Source organism: Bicyclus anynana, chromosome 13 (assembly GCF_947172395.1).
Source record: "Bicyclus anynana chromosome 13, ilBicAnyn1.1, whole genome shotgun sequence".
In the NCBI taxonomy this organism is placed as follows: Eukaryota; Metazoa; Arthropoda; class Insecta; order Lepidoptera; family Nymphalidae; genus Bicyclus; species Bicyclus anynana.
Window position 1 is genome coordinate 6803407 of NC_069095.1, and position 6712 is coordinate 6810118.

A 6712-nucleotide genomic window follows, 5' to 3' on the forward strand; every position below is an offset into this window, starting at 1 on the left:
TAAAGACTAAAATCTGTTTGTCAGTCAGTTTGTTTATATATTAAACATTTCGCCTGCAAGATAACAAATAAAGATACTTATTTGTCAAAGCTAATTAATTATAGCAATAAACATAATAGGCTTCAAGCTTTGTTACGCTAGTCGTTAGTTGCACTTAGTATATAGGCATATTTTTGTAATTAATCAGCAAATTAAATCTAACCTTAATTTTTAAATCTATGACACAAAACGTAACTAGATTGAAAATGTATTTGGAGATATACGACATATATGCTCATTTGTAACCTAAGCCTTTCTTACGAATATTATTTAAAGGAGTACGTACATACCACGATAAACGACCAGATTGTTACGTCGAGAAGCCATAGAGAAAATGAAACAAGAAAGAGGGTAGATCGATCTGCCCTAACAGCTGATGTCAACTTTGCATCTCGCAAACTTCACTCTCGTCGTGACCACGATCCATGCAACTGGGTCGAAATATCGACTTCAAAAACCTCGACGTTTTATCGTGGTTTTAATAAAATTCGTAATGAACAACCACGAAATAAGTTTAAAATCATAACATAGCCTTTCTTTGTTTCAAAGGTATACCTATCTTTCTAAGCTCATAGCATTTTCATTTATGCAAATGGCAAATTCCCAATCGGCATCGCACGCTCCGCTGTCTTTCAACGTGCGACCCATGACCTGTCTTATAGGCTGGCGTCCGCGAGATCCCATTACACTTGTCCGCTTTATTGTCTATAAAGCCTTAAGTGCCAACCATCTGCGATACACCCAACCAATCTCGTTGCATAATCGCTAAGGCGAGCGCACAATTAAATTTTATATCTCACCTTTCGAAATTAACGAAACTGTCGTGATAAAACTCGGAAAGGGACCATAACATAAGCTTTTTAGAATCGGACGAAAGAATAGACCGTTTACGACATCACACTCCGTTCAGGTAATAGTGCTAAAGCGAGGCGCTATGTCGATGTTACCTCACGTACGTACTCTAACAAAGACTTGTCAAATTTCTCAAACGATTGGTTCATATTACAGACGTGTGTTTGTAGATAGATTTGGTTTTAAGTAAAGTCCCTCGACATTTTATCACACTAATATTATAAAAGCGAAAGTTTGTGTGTAAGTGTGTATGTTTGTTCCTCCTTAACGCTGCGGCTACTGAAGCGATTTGGCTGAAATTTAAAATGGTTATAGATTTTACTCCGAATTAGCACATACTTTTTATCCCGGAAAAGGCCATGGTTCCCGCGGCATTTGTGAAAAACTGAATTCCACACGGACGAAGTCGCGATTGTTCGCTAGTTTAGTATTATTATAAGGTAATTTCTTTCCAGTAGCATGCACAATATGTTTAACTAACGTAACTCACTACGAGTGATCCTCAGGATAGGCAGTAAGTACATGATAGTATATATGCAGTGCACGCCACTGATTATTTTCATAAAACATTGAATAAAGATTTTATATTTCTACTAGCGGACGCCCGCGACTTTGTCCGCGTGGTAGTTTTTCACATATCTCGCGGGAACCATCGACTTTCCCGGGATGAAAGGTAGCCTATGTGTTAGTCCAGAGTCAAATCTATCTCCATTCCAAATTTCAACCACATCGCTTTAGTAACTGCAGCGCAATGAAGGAAATCATACTTACACACAAACTTTATAATTTTAGTGTGATGGTTCCTTTCGTAGTTTTTGATATAAATTTATAACATAAAAAAAATTTTAATAAAAAAAATACAACCGACTTCAAAACCTAAAAACGTACCCACTAAACTAAAAAGCGAAAAATAACATCATAATATGTTCTACCTGCTGATCAGTATGAAGGCGGTGCTAAGCCGGTGATGTATTAATTCAAGCCATGTGAGCATATCTTATAGATTTAGATTTTGCAGACAGTGTTGTTTCATGTGGTCCTGTCAGAAATGGCTTAAATTAAGACAACACCGGCTAAGCACCGACTTCATACTGATCAGCAGGTAGAACATATTATGATGTTATTTTTCGCTTTTTAGTTTAGTGGGTACGTTTTTAGGTTATGAAGTCGGTTGTATTTTTTTTATTAAAATTTTTATTATTTTTCAATTTTTAGTGTAAAATTTCATCTCAAACGAATACATTAGACGCTTATGACAGTCACAACCCATCTTGGTACAAAATTCTCAGCAATACAAATTAATCAAGCCCAAGCACAAGGTAGCTACCGTAAACCGTCAAAGGGTTCCCTTCATTGATCTTGGTCTTCATCATCAGAACCCTAATAACAGACACAACTCATCTAGGTAGAAAGTTCTCAGCAATACGAATTAATCAAGGCCAAACACAAGGTAGTTACTGTAAACTGTTAAGGAGTTCCCTTAATTGTCCTTGGTCTTCATCACCAAACCCCTAAATGACAGTCACAACCTATCTATGTGGAAAGTTCTCATTAATACAAATTAATCAAGCCCAAACACAAGGTAACTGCTGTAAATCACCAAGGAGTTCCCTCGTCTGTTTTATGACTCCATCATCAGATCGATTTTAAACCTTCATAATTTTGTATTTCTTAAAGGTACTAAATGGAAAAGAAGTTTACGAACACACTAGACACCCATATAATTTTCGAAAGTTCCCCTCAATTTCTCCAGGATTCCATCATCAGATCTTGTCATGATGGCAATGGGACCAAATGGGGACTTTACCGTTTCAAACAAAAAAAGAATTTTTGAAATCGGTCCAGGCGTCTTTGAGTAATCGGTGTACATACATAAAAAAAAAAAAAAAAAAAAATACCGACCGAATTGAGAACCTCCTCCTTTTTGAAGTCGGTTAACAATAAACATAGATCTCTGATCACACACATGTTGACACACATGAAGTCGGTTTAAGTCCCAACAGATTTAATAGATTTAAAATCCAATACCATAAATCTCGAGTAAATAGCCTTTTAAATAGAAAATAAAATTACTGTACCGTTTACGATGTTGTAATGTATTCCGGTAATAGTGAAATAATATGGCACTTTGCCGATCGTATTACTAACAAAGACATGTAAAATATCTCAAACGTCAGATTTATGCGGCAATCTCCATCTGAAGTGTCAGTATTTCACTTGTGCCTCATCGGACTTATGACTTTAGAACGAAATACTGTTACAGCCAGACGTTCCTCGTTTTAATAAAATTTGTCAGTTCATACTTCTTCTATAGATAAGTATTTCAGCACATTATGGAGTTTGTACCTACTGTGGTGCCTTTAATAAGTAGCAGGATTCAAGGGTCCATATTCTCAATTGTCTAAGTGTAAAACATATTTTTGGATGTTTGTTATATGAATCCTATATATTTATTAATACTTAATTGTAAGAAAAAACAATAACGAAGAAAATAACAAAAAAAAACATCTTTCATGCCTTGTCCATAGAAACTCCATAATTTTTCGGAATTAACGCATTCTCAAAGTTTAGAATATGAAAGTTTCAGTTTAGTAAACGCCCGAGACTCTGGCCGCGTCACGTTCTGCTTATCACAAATCCTACGGGAACCTTGATTTTTCCGAGATCAAAAGTAGCCTATATATTAATCTAGAGTAGAATCTATTTCCATTTCAAATTTCAGCTAAATTATTTCAGTAGCAGCAGCGCAAAGGAGGAATAAACATACACACAACGAAAGTTTGTGTGAATGTTTGTTCCTTTCTATTATTAAGTGTGATGCATGTGCAAAGGCGGTCTTGTTGCTTTTAGCAATAAGATTCTTCGTGGCTTCTAATAAAGACCCTTAAAGTTTGATTTTTAAAAGGATTTTTCGAAAGGTTGCCGCGAAGCGAAATGCTTATCAACTACAGACATGTATTCTTGTATTATTGTGAGGGAAATATATATATAAAATACGCACTGTACTTTGCAGTTAAGAACCAGCAGTTGATATTTTTGATTTTCGAAGCGTAAGCGTTTGTAGAAAGAGAATTGACATGCCACATGGTCACAGGCCCTGAACCTTGCAAAGCTACCACAGTCCAATCACATATATGGCTTCCGTACTTATGGTAGAAGCATAGATTGACAACCTTCACAAACTAAGGCCTGTCTGGGTATCGCAGGCTAACAGTCCATTATGACTATAAGAGAACACGTGCGTGTAACCGAATCGTCTACAGAAGATTAAGAGGTGGTAATTTGACGTTGATTTAGGGATAGAGACGCTCCTTTCATCGGACGGATTGTCTTTCCTCGGGCCAGTGAGACGTTTTGTCTGTGCCATGAGACTATCCCTAAAAGGCTCTTTATAATGTTTTTATTTATTGGAACGAGCGTTAATAAATTGTAACCGAGCTCGGGGTATATTAGCTTTCGTTTAGATAACTGTTAATGGTGTTGGTGGAGTTGAGATTTGTTGTATGTGTTAGGGACCGAACAGGCTGTATAAATATAAAAGTCTGTATATTATGTGAAATTATATTTTACACAAATCCAGGAGTTTTTGAGGCAACCTACTCGTAATATGTTTTTTAAGAAAAGTTTTAGGATTGTCCACTTTTATCACTTGGGGTGTTAAAATAGTAGATTGTTATACAAGGGGCTAAAACGACCCATTATATACGAGATATTTTTAGGAACTAAATAGAAACCAAGTTTATAATGGGTTTAGCCCCGCGTGTTACACTATATTTTTCACTACGATTGCGAGAAAATGAAAAATAATGCTTACGGTAATTCAATGTTTTGTTTTAATTAAAAGTTAAATGTACGAACTTGGAAAAAATTATGTCAAGAGAGATGCTTTTACCCGGTAACTTAATTTTCGACTGCTGTGAAGATGAATAATGAGTATGTGAGGTAAACGTAGGATTTATTACTTTTAAAAACTCGTTGTTCTTTTCTCCACTTATTAAATTTTTCGTAGGTATTTAATTTGTAGACTCGTATTTTTCCATCTTTAAATTAGGATCACCATTCTCAATAGATGAAGACATAGCAATTAATGTTGCGAAATATGTAAATTACGGTCACAAATTCACAATGAATTTCTTAAAAAAATCAAGTATGGATTATTCACAGCAAATTGTTTTTAAATTCTCGCTCTTTAATTTTTTTTTTCTTTACTAATATAATTTTTTCCCATGAAGAAAAGGCAAAGGTTACACCGTACAACCTTGTCTTCAAATCTCGGGTGAAACCGCGCGGCGTCAGCTAGTTCCAGAATATGTATAGTATCGGCGCGTGCGCTGTGCGCAGCTGGCGGGCGCGGCGCTGATGTCATCGGCTCAAATGTCATTTCCCTGCGCCAGTGGCGTGGGCGCTGGCACTTCGGCCGCGGGCATACCTGGCTTACACTAATTTGTGTATTAAAAGCCACCTGTGTTACTCCATTTGATACCCTTTGGAATCGTTTCGTATTTTGATAGATGATGAATGGTAGGTGTCTACAGATCCGCATCGTACGTATCGCAAACGGATAGTAGTATTCTTTGTATAGAAAGTTATACAAGTGCGTCCACTGATTGTTATCGTAAGGATCGAAGTCCGATACTTGCGATGCGATGCGAATTATGTGGACGCCTGTGTGTGCCTGTGTGAAGTAGTAGGCTTTCTTTTTCTAGGTCCGAATTGTTTTGACGCGCCTTTCAGGATTCCGTTCCTAAAGTATAAAACGGGGCTCTATTACGAGTACTAAGACTCCGCTGTCCGTCCGTCTGTCACCAGGCTGTATTTGATGAACCGAGCTAGTTGATTTTTTCTCAGATTTTGTATTTTTATAGAGAGACGAATATCTTAGCATTCCATGGATTCACCGTGCGGGTGCCGGGTCCATCGTGTGGCAGAGAGAAAAACACTCCGAGCAGAATCCTGAACTTGTGACTACAGGATGTAGCGTTAAGGAAATATCAAATATGCACTAAAATCTGACAAAAATAGATATTTTTTGGGCTCCCATACAACCAACGTGGTTTTCTTATAGATTATAATACGGAACCCTTTGTGTGTCAAAGAGTTTGAGTCGCACTTGACCGGTTATTTATCTCTTTATATCAACTAAACGTGATCAAATCACAGCCAAATAAAACTATATAAATTACTAGATTGATTAAATAATCCAGCACCCCTAGCTAAGTGGTACATCGATTCTCTTTCTACGATCGCTAACGCTTCGAAAACTAGAAAAATGTATGGGAATGACAGATCTTGATCACGTGACCTGTCGATAGCAAATGTCATTTCCATATATCTTTCTAGTTTTCGAAACGTTAGCGATCGTGGAAAGAGAATCGACGTGCCACTTGGCTAGGGGGGCTGGACTCCTCTACAAATACCAGAGTCAAAAAATTACCTAGTAATTAATTACAAATAGTAGATACTATATTTTTTCATGAAAAACAAATTGTAGGTTTATTTTGTTATTAATACTAATAATATAATGTATTTTATGAATAGTACAAAACAATCAAAAAGCGATAACTTCTCTAAAACACTGAAACAAGTAAACGCGCAGTGTAAGCCAAGCGCGCCGCAGTTATGAATGAAATAATGTTTTGCAACAGCGGATGTTGCGAGGTTGCTTGTATCGAATTAGGTTTAGAGCCTTATGGGGCTTGATGAATGAACCCCCCTCACTCCTCACCGCTCCCCACCACCGCCCGCACCTGCGGCCATGGTAGCGATTACGTAGGACACGGCTTTTGTAGATATTCAGCAGCGCAAGCCTTTACAGTTAGCA